Source organism: Sorex fumeus, unplaced genomic scaffold (genome assembly GCF_029834395.1).
Source record: "Sorex fumeus unplaced genomic scaffold, SorFum_2.1 ptg000032l, whole genome shotgun sequence".
NCBI classification, from domain to species: Eukaryota; Metazoa; Chordata; class Mammalia; order Eulipotyphla; family Soricidae; genus Sorex; species Sorex fumeus.
Genome location: NW_026606089.1, coordinates 9,313,038 through 9,334,886, shown reverse-complemented (window position 1 = coordinate 9,334,886; position 21,849 = coordinate 9,313,038). Strand labels below are relative to the sequence as shown.

The 21,849-nt window shown below is 38.4% G+C and overlaps 1 pseudogene; it reads left to right on the top strand.

Moving 5' to 3' along the window:
• The first annotated feature begins 1,276 nt into the window (after positions 1-1,276).
• LOC130025814 (uncharacterized) lies at positions 1,277-1,375 on the top strand (annotated as a pseudogene).
• Positions 1,376-21,849: the final 20,474 nt, after the last annotated feature.

The window sequence follows — 21,849 nt, the reverse complement described above, 5'->3', positions numbered from 1 at the left end:
ATGTAAGGAAACAATGTGGATGTAAAGAAACAATATATGGTTTGCTGCCTCAATGTTCTTTCTGTAACTCCTTTTGATGACATCACTGTAATGCCCCTTTTAGAGGTTCTATGATCTATATAAGGGGATCTTCCTGGATCTCAGTGCCAGCACGTGCTTGAGGATTCCTGAGGCCTCTATGACATACATCTCTTCCATGTAATAACCTGCTGCTCCACGACCAACCAGCCTGACCCCCGTTTCCTTCCATCTCCTGACCATCGCCATCGACCTCCGTGGAGTGGGGAAACGGCCTGACCGCCAGCCTTTTATTTTTTGTGTGTTTACACAGGTTCTGCTTCCTCTTCCTTCATGCATGAGTCTCCTTCAAGATTGGGCAGAGTGGTCTTAAGCGTACCTATGGCTGGTTGCAGAGGTCTTCAGCTGTCGGGACTCTACTCAGGGCAGTGAGGGAAATTCACCCCTCCCCGTCCAAGGGGCCCCGGTAAGGAAAGCCAGGTGCGGGGTCAGGGACCTGTCGTTTTAGACATATTTGGAATTAATTTTAGATCGAAAAGTACTTATGTGCTTAGTAATAAATTATTATACACTTTTCAATCACCTCAGAGACCCCACTATGCTTAGAGAACTAGATTTTTAAATACAGGGCTGTTTTGCCTGTGTGTCATGACTGAGAATCACTCTCAGTAGATATGAAACTCACTATACACAAAGATGCACACAGGCTACTTTGAGTCATCTGTGTTGTTAATGTGTGTTGGCCATTAAACTTCACTGAGACCCCTTTATCTGTCCTTTACAGGAGCCTCATGAGTCTCACCTTCCATTCAAGTTGAACTTGTAATAAGGTGGAATGAAATCATCAATATGCTCCTCACCTCTTCCTTCAGGAGAAAAATCCTACTTACATTCAAGGTGGTCAAAGTGCAGACAACACCATCCACCTTTTCCTGGAGATGTACACGGGACTGAGGTGAGAACAGCAAAAGGCTCTAGTTTAATGGTTTTAATGAAGGTTTCAGGGAAGGGCATTAAGGAAGACTCATATACCATCTTCCAAAAGAATTATTTTGTAAAACTGATGCCTTGGGTATGGTAAAAGATAATATGGTAAAAACCATACTTTTCTTTCTAGGACATTAAAGTTCTAAATCTAACTATTCAAGCTGCTTTGAAATACATTCCTTGATTTGGAATCACTGTCTGCCATAAGAGTGAGTAAGGACAACACTCAAAGTAATAAGAAGAGAAAAATATGGAAAAATTAACTCATACTATGTTTTGTAACATATATACTAAAATTGAAATGATACAGAGATTAGCATGGTCCTTGCACAGAGATGACATGCAAACTTGTAAAGTGATCCATATTTTTGTTGCAAGAAGAATTAACAGGGCGACTTTAAGCTAAGAAAATCCACACAAGTACAAAAATTCTACATAAAGATAGCACAAATCCCCATCACAACAATCTCCTCAATGTCAGTGGACTAAATGTGCCAATTCAAAGGCACAGAAAGGGAAGATGAATTAGAAAACCGAACCCAACATTCTGCTGCCTGAAGAAACACTTCTGAACAATCAAAGCAACCATGGGCTCAAAGTCAAAGGCTGGAAAACAATTCTTCAAGAAAGAAAAGAACACCTCCACAAAGCTGGAGTGGACATACTAGTATCAGACCATATGGACTTCAGGCTATAGGTTATAAAAGACAGTGAAGGTCATTTCTTCATGATCATGGGATCTGTACATCAGAAAGAACTCACCCTCCTCACTGTAGGTGCTCCTAATGACAGACCAGCAAAATACTTAAAAATAACTTCTAATAGACTTATAGAAAAACATTGATAGCAACACAATACTAGTAGGAGATTTCAACACTTCTTTGTCACTTCTCGATAGATCAAACAGACTGAAGCTCAGCAAGGAAATATTTTCTTTAAGGGAAGTAATGAACAACCGATGGCGTAGGGAAGAAATCAAAGAGGAAATAAAAAGTTTCCATAAACAAATGAGAATGAGGACACGAGCTACCAGAACTTGTGGGACACAGCAAAAGCAGTGTTAAGAGGAAAGAGTATAGCTCTACCAGAATTCATCAGGAAGAAAGAAAGGGCCTGCATGAATAAATTAGAGCTCAAGATTTGGGAAAATGACCATCAAAAGTAGTCCAAACTAGGCTGGAAGAAGGAAATAATAAAACTTGTACCAGATATCAATGAGCTAGAATCCCAAAATACAATCCAAAAGACCAATAAGAGCAAAAGCTGGTTCTTTGAGAAAATAAATAAGATCAATAAACCACGAGAAGCCTCTCAAAGAAACAAAGAGAAAGAATTCTAACAAATCGAATCAGAATTGCAACGGGGCATATCCTAATAGAAACTACAGAAATCCATAGGATCATCAGAGATTATATTGAGAACCTTTACAGCAGGAAATGAGAGAATCTTGAATAAATTGACAAATTTTTGGATTCCAATTACCTCCCAAGGCTGAACCAAGAAGATTTGGAATACTTGAACCTATCACTTCCAAGGAAATTGAAATGATGATCAAAAGTATCCCCCCAAACAGAATCCCTGGCCCAGATGGATGGATTCAATAGTGAAATATTTCAAACCTTTAAAGAGGAAATGCTGCCAACATTTTTCAAGATTTTCCAGGAAACTGAAGAATCATAAATACTCCCAAATAGTTTCTATGAGGGAAAGATCACCCTAATACTCAAATCAGACAGAGACACCACAAAAAAAGAAAATTACAAACTTATTTCCTTGATGAATACAGATACACAGATTCTCAAGAAAATACCAGCAAAGAGAATCCAGAAACTCAACAAAAGATCACACACTATGACCAAGTAGATTTATCTTGGGGATGCAAGGATGGCTTAACATTCTCTAGTCAATCAACAGAATACACCATCTCAATAAAATAAAGATAAAAGTCATATAATCATATCAATATATGTAGATAAATCATTTGATGAGATCCAGCACCCATTCATGATGAAAAACTCTCAACAAAATGGGAGTTGAAAGTACTTTCCTCAATATAGTCAAAGCAAATTACCACAAACCCAAAGCAAGCATTATTCTCAATGGGGAAAAACTGAAGGCTTGGAGCAGAAATCAATGAACTAGAATTCCAAAACACAATCATACACAAAACAAGTTACCCACTCTCACCACTCCTATTCAACATAGTACTTGAAGTATTTGCCATATGATTTCAGTATAAAAAAAGATATCAAGGGCATCCAGATAAAAAAGGAAGAACTCAAGCTTTTACTATTTGGAGATGACATGATACTATACTTAGAAAATCCCAAAGAATCTACAAAAAACCTCCTGGGAACAATAGATTTGTTTAGTAAAGTAGCATATTACAAAATCAATATCTGGTACGCCATGGCTTTCCCATATATTAATAATGAAAGAGAAAAAAGAGATAGAGAAAAACAATCCCATTCACAATAATACCTCAGAAAATCGAGTATATTAGAATCAACTAAAAATGTTAAGGATCTATACCAAAAAAAAAAAACCTACAAAGCTCTACTTTACGAAATAAGAGAGTATATGAGGAAATGGAATCACATCCTATGCTCGTGGATTGAGAGGTTTAACACTGTCAAAATGGCAATACACCCCAAAGCTCTATAAAGATTGAATGCACTTTCTATAAGGATACCCATAACATTTTTCAAATAAATAGATTAAACACTCTTGAAAGTCATACACAACAATAAACTCCCATGAAGAGCTAAAGCAATCTTTGGTAAAAAGAAGAAGGGAACACCTTCCCCAACTTCAAACCCAACTACAAAGTTGTAGTAATCCAAATACCATGATATTCAGATAAAGACAGGTCTCAGATCAATGGAATATAGTTAAATATCCTGACGCTGGCCCTCAGATTATTATTACCTAATCTTTCATAAAGGCTCAAATACATCACAGGTAGCTTGCCAGGCTCTGCCGTGAGGGCTAGATACTCTCTAAGCTTGCCGGGCTCTCCAAGAGGGGCGGAGAAATCGAACTCGCATAGGACATGTTGGCTGCGTCCAAGGCAAACGACCAACTCGCTGTGCTATAGCTCCAGCCCATTAGATGTATTCGATATACCAAACACAGTAACAACAAGTCTCATGATAGAGACGTTACTGGGCCCGCTCAAGCAAATTGCAGCCAACATGGCCCACCCAAGTTCGATTCCTCTGCCCCTCTCGGAGAACCTGGCAAGCTACCGAGAGTATCTCGCCCGCATGGCACAGTCTGGCAAGCTCCCCATGATGTATTCCATATGCCAAATACAGTAACAACAAAGTCTCCAATGGAGACGTTACTGGGCCCGCTCGAGCAAATCGACGAACAATGGGAGGACCTTTACTTTTACCTTACCTTCATAAAGGCTCAAGAAATATGAAGTTGAGCTAGGAAGTCTCTTCAGCAACTGGTGCTGGGAAAACTGGACAGCAACATGCAAAAAAAATGAACTCAGACCTCTTTATAGTGCCAGGCACAAAGTCAGATCAAATGTATTAAAGACCTCAATATCATACCTGAATTCTTAAGATATATGGAGAAAAATGTGGGAAGATCCCTGCATGACATTAAAGCTAAGGGAAACTTCTAGAATGAAACACCAATGACCAAGGAAGAGGAAGTGAAGATAAACAAATGAGACTACATTAAACTAAGAAGTTTCTGCAACTCAGAAAAAATGATGACCATGATAAAAAGAGAGCCCACATAATGGGGAAAAATTATTTATGCAATACCCATACAATTAACCTCAAAATTCTGACTGCTGTATCATTAAGAACGCTAAATAGTTCCTGTGAATTTTATTCTTCTTCACATATATTTACTCTAAAATATTTTAGATTTCCTTTTAAACGACAGATAAAAAGGTAAATTTATGAGTTTTTTTAAAAATTAAAAATACCCCTATACATATCCAGGTGCGACCCAAAACACAAAAAAGCAAGCAAGCAAGCAAGAAAGAAAGAAATTAAAAATTAAAAAATAATGCTGTTTGCAATGCTAAGGATCAATCCCAGATCATCATACAATGGAAGGCAAATGCCCTTTCACTGAGTTATATCCCTGTTCTTTAACATTTAATAAGTTCTTAATTGATGTCTCATTGCATTTTCTTTTTTAAAAAATGCTTTTCTAAATATTCCTGGTCGCCAATGTACCTCCTACATTTTGACCCTTGCTTCTCTTCTATATTTGACCTCTAAGACTCTGTTGTCACCTTATCCTTCCTATAGCCATGTTTTCCTTGGAAAAAGTTTCCAAGATCATGTCTGGCTTGCTTTAACTTGGCATAAAATGGAAACCTTATTTTCTGTATGCTCTCATGCTAGAGGTGATGATGTTTTCGACCCAGGTGAACTCTTTTCTGGGGAACATTCTGGCTGTTTCTATTTGACTTCAAAATATCTAAAGGTAATTCATCATCTTTTTTTTTTTTGCGTTTTTGGGTAACACCTTCCAATGCACAGGGGTTACTCCTGGTTCTGCACTCAGGAATTACACCACACGGTGCTTGAGGGGACCATACAGGATGCTGGGAATCTAACCTGGGTAGGCCGTGTGCAAGGCAAATGCTCTACCTGCTGTACTATAGATCAAGCTCCCCCCGCATCCCCATAATTCATCATCTTGAGGGCCTCAGATTTTTACCTTCCATTTAGAAACTTCATCTTTACATTGACACAGTAAATTGAAACCACAAAACCATTGAATGGCATGTTATAATGGTAGCAGCCATGAGCAAACATTGATAACCTATAAGTTGGCATGAACGAATTCTGTCTCAGAGGCTTCACTTTTGAGAATACCTGTCACTACCTCCTTTCTGTTACGTATCCCACGATCAGAATCTACATCAGGCTATCAGTAGAAATTGTTCACCCGAAAGCTAGCCTTCCACTGGGATCAGAATCCATGATCCATCTAACTTGTAATTTTTCATTCATGACTTGTTGACCTTGTTTCAGTTGAAGGCATCCAGTGCATAAACTCAGCTTTCCCGTTGTTTCCACAGGAAATCCAAATACCTAAGAATGTTATCATTTCTGACGCCACTGTGAAAGATTTTTTTGGAATCCCACCGTAAGATACTATCATTAATGTTATAATATTACTGTTCTCAATAGTCCGGATCTCCCCAAAGAACTCTTTACCCTCCTCACTCCAAGTGCAGACTCCAGTTTATCATACTCCTGAACGTACTTCTAATAGTTTCACTCAGCTTACCCCCTAAAGTGCACAAGTTAATTTCATACCACTCCAAGTTCTTATTCCTAAACTCCCAGAGTTGGCTTGGTCCTCAAGCTTGTATTCTCCCTTGAAGAAATACCGTGCTTCCTTTCTCCATGTCTCGCTTTGCTTGCTTTGTTAAACGAGTGTTCTCTCTTGAACATATATTCCATTCCACCCTACACCGGTTTAACAAGTTTCTAAGTGTTTTTCAGTAAAATCTATTTTGCTTCACAAAACTAAAAATTTTAAACCACCAGAGCATTGTTTAAACCAATATTTGTATCTTTTAAACCACAAATTTTGAAAATGAAAGGGGGTAAATCAATGGAATACTACTCAGTTGTATGAAGTGAAATCTTATTATCTGTATAAAATTGGATCACATGAGGATATTATATTTAGTGACATAAACCAGGCAGAGAAAGATAGGCATCATACAAGTTCATGCATATGTGGTATATGGAGAAAACAAATTAAAAGAATAAAATGAGACAGACAAACGTCTAAAACAATATTTATATTCTATGATTTATAATTCAATTAATAATGGTTTCTCATACACATAATTCCAACATGAAACTCCTCATTCTCTCAAAAAATAACCCCCCCCCTCTCCCCCAAACCCCCAGAATCCCTTCTTCCCAATCCCCTGACTCAATTGTGTGGATCAGTTCTCCCCTTACATTGGCCTTGAACCTTTGTTGCTACCTTGCTGTGTGTCTTTACATCCCATATATGAGAAAAATCTCTCTGTATCTGTTCCTTTCCTTAAGGCTAACTTTACATGCATGATATCCTCTAGTTTCATCCAATGTTGAAAATTGCAGTTTTGATCTTTTCAAAGCAATAAAAACAAACTTTAGAACCATGAGACTATTTAATTACCAGATGGAAAGTTGTAATCAAAGTGGAAAAACTGAACAATGGTGAATGACAAAGTAGGCCTTTCAGTAGTGAGTGTAATATGATACATGAACGTTGATTCTGCATAATCCTAAAATTTATGAAATTCTAGTAATTCTATAATGTAATTTTAAATAATCAAAACAGTATTTAAATAACTTACATTTATCTATGATTTTGATGTATATTTTGTGTCAAACTATCAGAAATAAAAATAATGTGAGATAGAGATATTGTGTATCACTATACTTTTAAACAAGAGAAGTGCTGACAATTTCTGTGTCTTGATGAACTGTCATATAAATTGACTCCAAAATCAAATTAATATACTCAAGGAAAAATAAAAGTCAACCAATTTAATCTTTTGCCTTCACAGAGGTTCCCATCGGCTGATCTCTGGCAGACAAAACAATTTTTATATTATTTTTTTAAATTTTTATTACTGAAACACCATGAGGTACAGTTGTACATTTACAAATTTTTGTTCTTGGGTTTTGATTATACAATGATCAAATGCCCATTCCTCCCCATCTATCCATTTTCCACTACCATAGATTCCAGTATCCCTTCCACACCTATACCCTCATCCCACCCTCCCTCTGTGGCAAGGCATTCCCTTTTGTTCTCCCTATCCTTTTGGGTTTTGTGGTCTACAAAAGAGGCATTGAGTGGCAATGATGTTCAGTCCATAGTCACAATTTTTATTTTCAAAGGATTTTTTGGCAGAGATTTGACATTCTTTGCTAGCAACAAACTCCTTTTCTTCTGCTTTTTTTTTCTAGAAATATATACTTATACTCAGACTGACTAGTCATGGCACCAAATTGACAAATGTACTTGTTTTTACTTCAGTTCTATTTCCTTATTACCACATATTATTAGCAGTGGATAGAAAATAACTAGCCCAAATTTCTTGGGGGAAAGGAAAATGTTTATGCTTTTCTTAGTTTGGAAAATCCCTGTCACTAGTATAGGGACATTCATCTAAATTTGTAAACGCAATGATTAAGAAGCGGTAAACCATGACTGCCACTTCAAGGAAGAACGGGTTTTCAGCAAATATCCTTGCTTTCAGAAGGATGGCTCTGGCTTGGATGGGGGGCAAACATGAGAGCTGTGAGCTACCGGCAGTTAACACATGCTCTGAGGCTGTGTGGTGACAATGCTGAAAAATATGGTGAGCCCTGATTAGGTCGGGTCATGGGGGAGAATGGAATGATGACAAGAAAAAAGAGCAACAGGACAAGATAATAGATTCCTTTGTACAAAAGTTTTCATCTCTAATATATTAATCTGTTGAAAAAGAGAACCAACTTCTTATCATTCTTCCTGGCAATATATTATCCTTACACAGTGCTTCAGGGAAAAAACGCTCCCCTTGTTAGTTAATATAGCGTGAATATCTGTGAGGTGTTTCAACTCTCTCTATGTATACACTGCTGATGACTGAAACCAATCTCTCTATTTAACTATCTAAACTGCAATGATCTCACCATTTAACTCTCGAAACTCTGATGGCTCCAAATCTTCTAAGATCAGCTTTCATCTCGTCCATGATATCCAGGCTTCTCTTCCCAACTGTCAACTCTCCCTTTCTTTCTCCCTCTCTCTACCAACTATGGTCTCCCTGCCAAAATTTGCTAGACAAGATTTCTTGAAATATAGACATAAGTTGACTTCTTTTTTTTAAATTTAGGCAATTTTGATTTTCAGAGTCATTTATAATGGAGATTTGTCATTCAATATTCCAATTCCAATCACACCACCAGTGTCTGCATCCCTCCACCAACAAATGACCCATTTCTCCCTGCATACCCACCAATTTCCTTGAAAAACACATTTTGAAGTTTAACTATTGTACTTTGGGTTCCATACTTACATTTAGTGTTGGCATTGGTGGTTAAGACATACACCTCAACTTTTTCATGCTGGCCTTCCTGGATAAATGCCCACTGACACCATGTAGGGGAAATATATGAGAACAAATCATTAAGCTCCAAATTTTTCAAATATCTTTAAACAATTCTGATCGAAAATAAATAGTGTAAACTGGAGGGGACAACCCCATGGCAGCCTGAAAAGTCTTTTCACTTTTCCACATTAAAAAGAGGAAATCAGTGAAGGAGGTCTGGCATCACGCAAGTTAGCTGACCCTGCTCAGCTGTGGTCAACAGGGTTTTTTGTACTCTTCTCCCCTTCCACCATAAGTCCCAACCCCATTAGTTTTGTCTCTTAAGTCTGCATAAAATAAAAAAATTTTACCACACAGGCACCCATGTAATGAGACCAGCCAAGGTGATAAAAATAAATTTCCGAAAACTCATAGGTTAGTCATGGTGGTAGAAACTAAATATAATATTTTTTATTGAATCTGCAGGAGACACATATTACAAACCTTTTCAGGATTCAATTTCATTCATAGGATATTTTAACACCCAACCTCCACTAGTATACAGTTCCATTGCTAATGTCCCCAGTTTCTCTCCCACCACTCTCTCTCCCAACCTCAAACCCCACCTGACAGCCTGCTGTCTCTACACTATGGCAGGCACCTCTTTCTCTCTCTTTATCTCTCTCTCTCTCATCCTTTGGGCATTATGGATTGTAATACAGATACTGAGAGGTTATCACGTTTATTCCTTTACCTACTTTCAGCACTCAGTTCTCACCCAGAGTAATCACTTCCAACTCTCATTGTCATAGTGGTCCCTTCTTTATTCCAAATGCCCGCCTTCAGCACTTGTGGCAAGCATCCAACCATTGACCAATTCTCCTGGCCTGTGTTTCTGCTATCCTTGGGTATTAGTCTCATATTCTGTTTTTTTTATATCCAAAAAAAGGGGTAGTCCAATCAGTATACACCTTTCCTTCTGACTGATTTCATTGAGCATGATATTCTTCCCTGTACATCCATTTATAAGCAAATTTCATGATGTGATTTTCCTGCTAACTGCGTAGTATTCTATTGTGTAGGTATAACATAGTTTCTTTTGGCTATTGTGAATATTACTGCAGATGGTATTTCTGTTATAAATATCATGTTTAATGTAGCTTACATAGGAAAATACTTCCCAGGTTCCAAACATAGAGAATCCACTTACAAACCCAACTTTTTTATTTTTTAAATAATATAATTTATTATGATGCTTTCTAAAAAACTGGAGCTATTAAAAAAACTCAGGGTAAGCATATTCTATAAAAGCAAAAAATAATAATCTTAAGGAAGGACAACAGCTACGTGTTCTTGCTCCTCAAAGATCCATGTGTTTCTTGATATATTGTCAATATCTTTCTATAGCCTTAAAATTCTTCAACTTCATTTCTGAACACTATTTAAAGTTATATTAATTTAATGGGTGTAATAAGCTTTATAGAATGTTTATTTGTTTCTTTCATATTTTGCATAAACAATGTTTGAATTAACCATAGCACTGTAACACTGTCCTCCTATTGTTCACCGATTTGCTTGAGCGGGCACCAGAAACGTCTCTATGGTGAGACTTGTTGTTACTGTTCTTAGAATATCGAATACATCACATGTAGCTTGCTAGGCTTTGCCATGTGGGAGGGATACTCTCAGTAGCATGCTGGGCTCTCTGAGAGGAGCAGAGGAATCGAACCCAGGTTGACTGCGTGCAAGGCAAACGTCTTACCCACTGTGCTATCGCTCCAGCCCATATATAGATTTATACATATATATGTGTATTTACACACACATACATATCTATATATTCCTCTTACACATCTTGTGAGTTCCAACTCATATTTCTTCCTCCTCCCATTATTTACTACTTCTGTCCCCCTACTTGGCGCGCAACTAATTTTCCGAGTGCCCTCAGATGCATTTCTGAGGCCAGGATAAAGGCATGCATAACACATAAATGCAAGGGAGGCACAAAGAATATGTAGATAAATTTCATATGGACATATAATTGTGATGACTAGTTTACAAACTGTACTCGCTTCAAGTACAGACTTCCTCATCTCAGCAACTGTGTATTCATAATCCATGCACTGTCAAATATCCAGGTAAAGTCCACAACCAACTAACAACACTCCCATACCAATTTCAGTCATTTACTTCCCCTATTGTAAGGACAATTCTGATGTCAGAGTGTAAAGGTTTGATTTTGCTTTTGTTTTATTAGTGCATTTAGTTTTTTTTCTTTATAATCCAGAAACAAATCAAATATTTTTTTTAAAAAAATAAAGAACAGGAGGTGATATCAGGCAACAAATGAAATAGTTGATCTGGCTGAGAATCAGCAAGAATCTTTCAGGTCAGTGTGAAGAAAGGTACATCCAGTTTCCCTTCCCAGTATATTTCCAAAGAGCGGGCTTGGAGCAGGGTACATGCTGGGAAGAAGCCCAGGAGACTAGCAGTGTCTTGAACATCTAGGGGCCTATTTTCTTCTTTGAAAATGTAATGGTATTGACCTCCATTGCAAACCACAACACCCTAAAACAAAGAAAAAGCAAAAGGGAATGCCCTGAGGTAGGGCAGAGTGGGGGAGATGGGGGATGGGAGGGTCACTGGGTTCCTTGATGGTGGAGAATGGGCACTGGTGGAGGGATGGGTACTTGATACTTGTATAACTGAAACCCAAGCACAAAGGTATGTAAGTCTACAACTGTACCTCATGGTGTTTCACTAATAAAAATAAATCGATAATAATATAAAAAATTAAAAATGCTATCGGCTGGTATAGGAAAAAATGTAATGGTGTTGACTAGATTACATCAAGATAATTTTTAGTTATAGGATGCTATGATTCATCTTTGATTCACTGATTAATACTTTGAAATGTCCCAGTTCATTCTCATTCAGAGAAGTCATTTATTTCTTCGAGTATTGATTTGTACAGGGAATTTCTCAGAAAATTCTTTATATAATGTATATTGAGGGACTCAATGATAATGTTCTTATTACCATTTTCAAAGAATACAGAAATACACTTTTAATAAGATTTTCTTGGTTCTCTATATAAAAGATAAATGACAACAATTAAGGTTAACTCAAGATTTTCTAAAGTGCATTACATTAGTACTGGAAAAGAAATTTTAAAAGACTCTGGGAGAGGGGAGGAGAAAAAGTCATGGATCTATAAGGATTAGTACAAGTCTTTGGGTGTGGGGGGGGCAGGGCAGTGACTAGAAAAGTTGAGATCACACTCAGCTATGTGATCTAATCTCTATATATCTATTCTCTAAATTAGATACCAGCGATGTATCCACACAGGTGTATTCATATGACTATCATGTACACTAGTGAGATCCAGGGAAATAATTCTTAGCACTGACATTGTTGGAAATTTATGTAGTAATCTGGTTTTTATGATTAAGTTGTTATGATTTCACAGGCAGTGTTTGTTTCCTTAACCAACCTGGAATGTCTTTAAAAGACCAAATATAGGATCATTCTTTCATTTTTAATTAAATATAGAAAATGCTGAATTTACAGGTTAAATGGAGATGAATATCTTTTTCAATAGTCTATTTGGGACACCGTCCTTTATTTGTTTTATTAGGAACTGAATGTGGTACCCTATAATCTCTAATTACATCCCTAGACCTCCCTTCTCTATTTGTACCAATCAAGACACACTTCACTTTAGACCTAGTTTTCAGTAATCTCAACTAAACATTAAAGTAAAAAATAAGTCTGATCAAATAATTCTGTTATCCACCAGTTATTTAGATGCTTACACCAATGAACAGAATATTGAGAAAGAAATGAATATTCCAAATTCTGTTTGAAGAAGGCACAGAATACATGCTGTAACTGACCATATAAAAGAAAGAAAATTAAAGTAAATTCCTTGGTAATTTCTGGTAGTGTTGGAACCATGTTGCCCATGGTATAGTCAGCTAGCTAAGTCTTACTTAACTTGGATTTCCCTTGTTCACATCCCTGATATCACTCTTTTCCTGCTCAGATCCCATTCCCAGTATATCATGTTACCTCCAGATCTTGTTGTTTCAAGCTTTGTTTTCAGAGGAACCCAAATTTCAAGCCCTCCTTTCACACTTATTGTCTCTTTTCCCATCAGTTCAGACTTTTCTCCCAACATTTTTTCCTCAGTGAATACAGCATTCCTTCAAGAGAGTTGAAGCTTGTTAGTTTTAAGAGATTACTGGAATCAATTCCCTCCAGCCATACATTAAAGGTAGCAAAACACTTTTCACGTATTTCTGTTCCCAGCCAGTCAACTACCATTTCCTGGGAAAATCTATGAACTGGTTAGTCTCAGTTCAGTCAGAAACTGCGTTCATTTCCCCCCATTTTCAACAACGTAGTTACTGGTACCAAGCAGAATTAGTTAAATATATGTTCCTGTTAACATACCTTTGCACTTGGGATACATGGGAACACATTTCACCTGGCTTTTATGAACCCTGGTCATCCAGTTTGCTTTCCTGGTGGCATTCTGTTTCTCACTATTCCTCTCCACAGCTAAGTGAAGTGAAAATAACATATTTAGTAAATGGTATGATTGAAAGCTCCAGAAGGAATGCCAGCCCTTTCTTCTCTCTTGGTCTTATATGTAAACTGTTCTTTGGAACCTATCTTATTTTCGTATTTTTGTCTTGAATCTCATTTACAAAAAATATTTTAACGTATTTGAAAAACATCCACCAACTATCCCATGATGATCACCAGATTTCCACTTCCCTACCTTTCCCGGTTTCATTTCCATCCATACATCACCCCATTAACTCTCCTAGGACCATCGATTTCCACCACAGCCTTCCAGGCTCAAGGTCACCTGGTACTAACTGCTTTGGGAGTGGTGACCTAGGACGCATGTCTTAGTAAGGTACCTACCGCAATGCAGCCACAACGCCATTTATAAAGTTGGTTCTTGTGTGAGCTGCAGTTAAAAGCGATGTTTAGGGAAAACTACAGGTATCAGGGAACATGGAAGACCAAAGACCAGGCCCTCAAGCTAATATAATTTGAGCTCCCCCCACCAGAAATTTCTTGATAGCTGGCTTGGCAACCTTGGGGAGTTTACAAATCCAAAGACTTACAGAGGCAATGGACCTCATTGTTGAAACACGCTAGTGAAGTGTCACCGTAACAGCAACTCTGAATATTGCTGGGAATAAGTGAAATGGTGCAGCTAGGGATGCTGAACAGAGGGCCCGAGGACATGGTGACTTATCTTTGAATCTCCCAGGAGCTTATCTTCAGGCTTCATGCTGCAACTGTTCTCATGGCTTTGTCCCTGTTACGAGTCATCCTTGAATGACTCTGAGGGTGTTGATCACTCATCTGGTAGGATTTTTCCCCAGTGTATGTGTTCTAATCCCCCAGCCATCATTTATGTATAGACCACCCAAACCTTTTAGTGATATGTCTCAAATTTGGTTAATTTCCAAAGGTGGCCATGAGGCGTAAACACAGCTTCCATGGAGAATTTTACTTCTCGTCTGGTCATCTTAGACTCATCTGCCTTCCTCAGCCTATTCCAAATTTATTCTTTTAATCGAAAACCTCTGATCGTGCAATTTCTCCCATTTTTTTTTCGAGGACACCAGGGATGGGGCATACATGACTGTGCTCTGGTCATACTCCTGGCTCTGTGCTCAAGTTTCACATCTATTGGGTCTCTGGGGACCATAAAAGATTGCAAGAAATGAACTGAGTCCTTCTTGCTTGCAGAGAAAATGCCCTGTCATCTATACTCTTCCTCTGACCCTACGCCACACTTCATCAGGCCCATGCAATTTCTCCTCTTATGGGCTTTATAACCCTGGACCAAGTTTGTATTTCTTAGAGTCTTGTCTATTCCCCCTTTTTCCTCTCTCTAACTTCCCATTGTTTCCCATCGCATCCTTCAACCCCCAGCCACTCCCTAAAACAACCACAGTTGACAGCATCTTTAAATTCAGAAGTTTTATTAACAACCAATTAACTATGATGCATGTCTTTAATTTGAAAAAATATATTAGAATAAGTAAAATGTGTATGGCATTTCAGTGTTTGCCTGGGGCACCATCTGGTACATAAAGTGAACGTACCATTCCAGCTCTCACATTATGTAGCCATATTAGAGAGAGATGTCCTTCTATTTTTCCCTCTCAATAAAGAACTACACTTTCCCTCAAAGCTGTGTGTTTGGCACTGTTCTCACGCTCCTGCTGAGCCTTCATTTTCATAGCCTCACGCTCTGGTCTCTGCTCTTTGGTGATGGGCTTTGACATGACAGGCTCGGGAACATTGGGCTTTCTCGACAGAATCGGTTGGAAAGGGAAGTCTTGGAGGAGAAACTGACTCTGACGTTTAGGTGACCACTGCCGCTTTTTCACAGAGACAGGAGGAGGCTCCCACTGGAGAGAAGTGCCAGCTGCTGTCTTGTAGGGAGCAGGTCTAGGAGCTGCAGGGTGAAGAATTGGCTGGCTACTAGGGTTCTGCAAACCTGGTCGAGATGGGTTGGTTGTAATGGACTGAGCAGGTTTGGCAGAACTAGACAAAAATGCAATGGTTGACCGTGAAGAATTGGCAGCATTTGGCTGAGGTGCATTGGTAGAGCCAGGTTTGGCAGGGTAATCTGCCGCAGGAAGATGTGAGGTCACAGATTGTCGTCTCCGAGGAACAGGTCGAGCTTGTGGCCTCTCCATGGTAAGAAACGGCAAAGGTACCAATTTGACCTTCCCAGGAGGTGGCAGCTCAGACTGGGTTGGAGATGAGCGTTTTTCAGCACTGCTACTTGGTTTGTGTGCTTTGACCTGAGTTTTCTCAAGGCCTTTCCCATCCCATGTAGCACCTAGCCTTGGCTTGACAGCTAAGGATGGCTTGACATCTTTAAGCTTCTTTGAGCTACTCAGGACCTGGGAGGAAGAGATTCCAGGTTTTGGATCACTCTTCTTCCCCAGAACATGAAACACTTGGACAGAATCCAGAATGTGTATGCCTAGGTAGAGGCGGGACTTTTTAACAGCCTCTTGGCAAAGCTCAGGTTGACTTTTCTTGCGTTTCATCTTACGTTTGGTGGGCTTTTCTTCTGTCTTTATCTTGTTCTTGGGCTGCTTACACTCGTTAGCTTTCTTAGAATTTTCTCTGGTGTTTTTTATCTTCTCCTGCCCATGGCTCTTTGTCTTGCTGATCCTGCTGGAGGCAGCTTTGTGAGGTTTGCTGTTAGTCTTGGCCTTGGTCACAGGACACCTCTCACTGACTGCAGCATTATGAACAATCCCAGCCCCCCATAGCAAGCATTCTCGGACCTTTGGCTGGATTTTGGCCTTGGTTTCTCCCTCAAGAGGTTCAGAAGACTCCCTTTTGTTCTTCCATTTTGCATGGGAGGTCCCCTTAGTGCCACTTGAATTTTTTTGCACCTGCTTCAGAGTGATGGTGTCAGTGGTGTTCATTACCTGCAGATCTTTTCATTGGTATAGGTCTACTGGGATCGGTAGGTATCCAGAGGTTTTGAAAGCCCAGTTTTCATCTGATCAAAATTCTTAACCTTTTGTTCCTGAGTTGGAGTTGGGGTAAGCCCCAGGTTACTTTGGTCTGGAGATATTATGGGAACTTCCCCAAATTCAGGTGGTGGATTACACTCAGGTCTTTGAATCCTGCTACTGCAACATGTGGGCAATTTGGAAATTTGTGTCAGACCAAATGTCTGACCTGAAGGTTTCCATACCAGGGAAGTCTCCATCCCCAGTAAATTCATCACTACAAAGGAAGGAAAGAAGAAATCAGTCCCTGCGAAATGAGATATTCCCTCCACAAAACTAGTGGTGCAACAACTGTGCACTTACCAGCAACAGGCAAGGCATTGTTACTGGGTATTCCACGGATAATGGACAAGGCCCTGTGCTTGAAGATTGGAGGTAAATGTTGTAGTTCTTACTGTTTGTCATGTGGTGCTGTTGTTTTTTGGTTTTCTTTGTATTTGAGTTTCTATGTAACCTAACTTTAAAAATAAGAGACTTGGGACAGAGGGATAGTCCATTTGGTAAGGCACTGGCTCTGCGCACAGCTGACCTCAGTTTGATCTTTCGTATCCTGTATGATCTCCTAAGCATCTTCAGCAGTGATCCCTAGCACAGACCCAGGACTAATCCCTGAGCACTTCGGACTGTGACACAGATTCAACCTCCTACAAACAAAAGCTTTTATTAAAAGAAAAATTACAGTCTTTTAAACTAATAAATGCCATACAGAGCTTAGCATTGTAATGTATTTTACTCTCAATTTATTCACTTTCATGGAAAAATAAGGAGATTAATATCATATAATAAGAGTATGAATGAAGTACTAATTCAGCATGATATTTGTGCTGAAGAAAAGTTTTTAGGTTTCATGATTTGAGACAGAATCTCTGAACCACAAGTGTATTCAGAACCTTGCTGTTCATTAATGGAAGGGAAAGTTAAAGAGTTACCATTACAATAAGAGTTCTGAAACTTAAGAAAATAACAAAATACTAGTGTAAGACTTGTATTTTACTTTTAGTGTGGTAATTCTGGAGGACTGCTGAAGTAGAACAGTGTAAAATGTGGCATTCCCTGCCACAGAGGCTGGTTGGAATTGGGGGGATGGGTGGTGGGAGGAATAATGGGACCCGTGGTTGTGGAGAATGGGCACTGGTGGAGAGATAGGTACTACATCATTGTATAAATGAAATCTAAGCACAATAATTTGTAAGTCTACAACTGTGCCTCAAGATGTTTAACTAATAAAAATTAAAAATTATATGAAATAAGTAGGGAAAAATGTGGCATTCTTTTGTGTGCTCTTGAAGTTTCATTATATGAAACCTAGATATCCATTATACTATCATAACTTCCAATTTCCATTAGCAGATCTTATGTTGAGTGTGAAAATAACATGTTGTAAAATGAGTGAGGGGAGTAAACATGAACTTAGTTTAGTTAACTTCATTTCGAAAATTTAAAAATCTCAGTGTATTTAAATAACACCTGTCTATGGACAGTTTTCCTCTTTTTTGACCCCAATTTTTGAATTTTCTTTCCCTCCTCTCAGTTTAACTCACCTTGATAACTCGATTCTGTGATGGGTTGAGCAGAAACAGAGAAGTCGATTCCAGAGGAAGTGGTTGGTGTTTGGTTATTTGGGGGCCAGACCTCCTTCAGAACCATAACCATTTCTCTAGATGAGTTCCTGTAAGCTTGGGGGGCAGAGCCATTTTGTCCTGTGTATGACATGGAGTCATAGGACTGCAGGCCAGAAAGGAGAGTTCCCAGACCTCCTTGATGATTGTAATACACCTGGCTTCGGTCCTGGTAGGGAAGTGAGAGACTTTGACTCTGATATGGATACCGAGACGGTGTTCTCTCAACAAGACTGGCAGAAAGTGATGGGTACACAGACACCGTGTTGTAGGTATCTAGGGTTCTCTCATAGCGAGCTGCCTTAGACATGGAAGAGACAGCGGTGTCTTGGTCAAGGACAGTCACAGAAAAGTCTCCCATAGAAGACTTCTCTTCAGCATTTCCTGAATTATCCCATTCCAAAACACTAGTATAGGAAGAAGCTGAGGTGGATATATGACTCTGGTTTAAACACTCCAGATAGCATTGTTGTGCTGAAATGTTGGTAAAGTTAGACACTACCCATCAGTGGTTGGAAAGAGGTGCCAGAGGCTGAGGGCAGGAGCCAAGCAGAACTACCAGCTGGAGCAGATTCTCTGGAGTAGTTGCAGACACTTCCTGTTAGGGAAGCTGCATCGTTCACCATGGGAAGGTAATGCTGCCGAGTATGTGAAGTTCCAAATACAGATGGATTTTGAAAATTTTCTTTAAGGAACAATAAGGTAAAGGTAAAGGCCCTCCCGTTGATCGTCGATTTGCTCGAGCGGGCCCAGTAACGTCTCCATTGGAGACTTTGTTGTTACTGTGTCTGGCATATCGAATACTCTCTCTCGGTAGCTTGCCGGGCTCTCCGAGAGGGGCGGAGGAATCGAACTCGGGTCGGCCATGTTGGCCACTTGTAAGGCGAACGCCCTACCCGCTGTGCTATCGCTCCAGCCCAGGTGATGAAAAAATCTGTGAGACTAATAATCTCCTTCAATGCTGAGAGGAACAATATGAACTTAAAATTTAAGCCATCGAGATGATTCTAGTACCAACAGTCAATTGAGTTTCCAAAATTCCAACAATTTGGGGTGGTTCAAAGCCTGGAATCTTTTGGCACTTTGTATATTTGCTTTCATGCTCCCAAATAAACACAGAACTGTAGAACAACCAGGTGATCTTGTCTGTAACTGGATTTCTTGCTTACAGATAGTTTCTCCTTACCCTAGCAATGCCTGAAGCTTGCTCTCCTATTGACCCATATGTTATTTCCTATAAGGGAAGCTTTTCCAAACTAGGAAGTCTAAGAGAATGGGTAACATTCTCTGGACAAGAAGAAACCTGAGGGCCAGAAATGACAAAGCGACTTCATGTTTTCCAATCATTTTTATTGGGCGTAGTAAGGAGTAGATTTTGGACCAATGACTGACAGTCATCTTGGGCTCTTTCTGGCTCTACACTCTGGAGTGACCCCTTATAACATTAAGAAGAGTGTATGCAGTGACAGAGATTCAACTAGATTGGCTGTGTACAAGGCAAGTGCCTCATCCCCTCTCCAGTACTATCTCTGTCCCTTATGAATTTCCAAGTTACGGAACCTAAGCATGTGGACTTTTTTCCAGGACTCTGCATGACCTCTACATTGCAGAAACGGTTAGGAAGATACCTTACTTTAATATAGGCATTTGGGGTCTTTACAACTATTACCATTGTAATCATCAGGTTTCCATTTGACTTGTGCAATGAATATCTGTTACTTACGGTTCACTTATGACTTAATCTTGTTGATGCATAGAAGGTTACCCTGAGTTTTGATCCACTTCAAAAATGACTACTTGAGTTTTTCCCAAGAAATGTTTTTGGAAGGAAAACTTTATTGAAACTCTGTGACTTAAGTTGTTTATCTAAAATGTAGTTACTAATAACTCTAAGAATAATAATGCATACATGAATATAATTTTTACATTTCATATGGTTTACATAGGAGGACGTATAAAGAAAACATAATGAAAAATGTGTATCACAGAACTGAAAAAGAAGTATATAGATATCAATGAAATCTGGGCTCTGTAGCAAGCAGCATAGTACAGTAAGTTATTGAGAGCAGACCCAAGAGTAAGCCCTGAATAACAGTGGATGTGGTCTCAAACAAAACCAAATAAAACAGTCCAATAAGGTTATTAATAAATTGTTCCACATATACAATATGAAAAGTATATTCTATTTTAGAAAAATATGCTAGCCAAAAAATGGAATAGAAGGTGATTTTTGAGTGCACACTGTACCAGTCCATCAAACAGAAATGATTTACCAGTAACTACATAACAAAAAGAAAATAGGAATAAACGTGATTTTATTTCATAGACAAGAAATGTTTTAAATGAGTAAAATACAGAAAAAAACTTCATAAGTACAAAAAAATTATTCTCATCAATACCTTTGAATATTAACCAGCAAACAACACCTGTTAAAATAGCATAGGATTTCAATTTATCACACAAGAAACACAAAAGACCATTTAAAAAGTGATCATAAAATATTACAAATTTACTTTCAACACCTAGATTAGAATTATCTTTCTCAGTCAGGAAAAAGTTCTTCTCAATGTTTAATAGATGAGCACCAAAATCCAATAAGATATCTTTAATGTAGGAAAACTCAGAATTCACAAATATGACAAAAATGTGTAATTAGACATGTGAGACTTGATTTTTCTATGTCCTCTTAGGATCTAAAAACAGAAGTTGACTATTATCAAAATACTCTCATATTAGGAAGAAAAAAATCACATGAAATAACATTTGTAAAGATGACAAGCAGCTTTAACCTGGAACCTATTTACCACACAAATGAATCAATTCTCCTGATTCAAGTTAGAATAAACCATTTTTTAAAAATTTTAACAGGCTGCCTGTACGTGTACTTAAAAACCAGAACGTAATAAAAACATTGAAGATTTATTGTCTTCAACCCCCCTAGATAACCACTATTAGCTATATATGGGAAGCATCATCTCTAAAGCGTGTTTATATTCCAAATTGTCAAGTACCAAGTACTGTGTTCTAAGAGATAATAAGGAAAAAAGCCAGCAAGGATGGCTTTCTGATAAACTGCTTTTCCTACTGGTACCCTAATCAAGGCATAGTATACTTTCTAGTCCTGGCATTTTTTGAAGTAAATTGCTTTGACTTGTTCTCAGTGTATTTATCTCAGCATATTTAATATATATTCTTTCTTTTTTGATTTTAAATCTTTGGTTCTCTTCAACATTCTGTCCAAACGTTTTCCCCTTCCTTGATAATCGCCGTCCATATTCTTTCTTTCTTTCTTTCTTTCTTTCCTATTTTATTCTCCCTCATATCATCTTTGTTCTATTGGTCAATGTTTGAAGAAAGTGATCCCAAACTTTCTTACCTTTGAGGGCTTGCCTCTCTACCGCTCAGCACTCCACACTTTCTCCATGCCCCATATTTTCTTATTACCTGGTTTAAATAGAAAACTCAAAGATAAATGATTATTACTGTGTAATAGCAGTATATTTAAAATACTGAAGCATAAATACAAGTGGAGAGACCATTACAGAGAAAACATGCTAGTATATATTAACAGTTTTCCACAGCA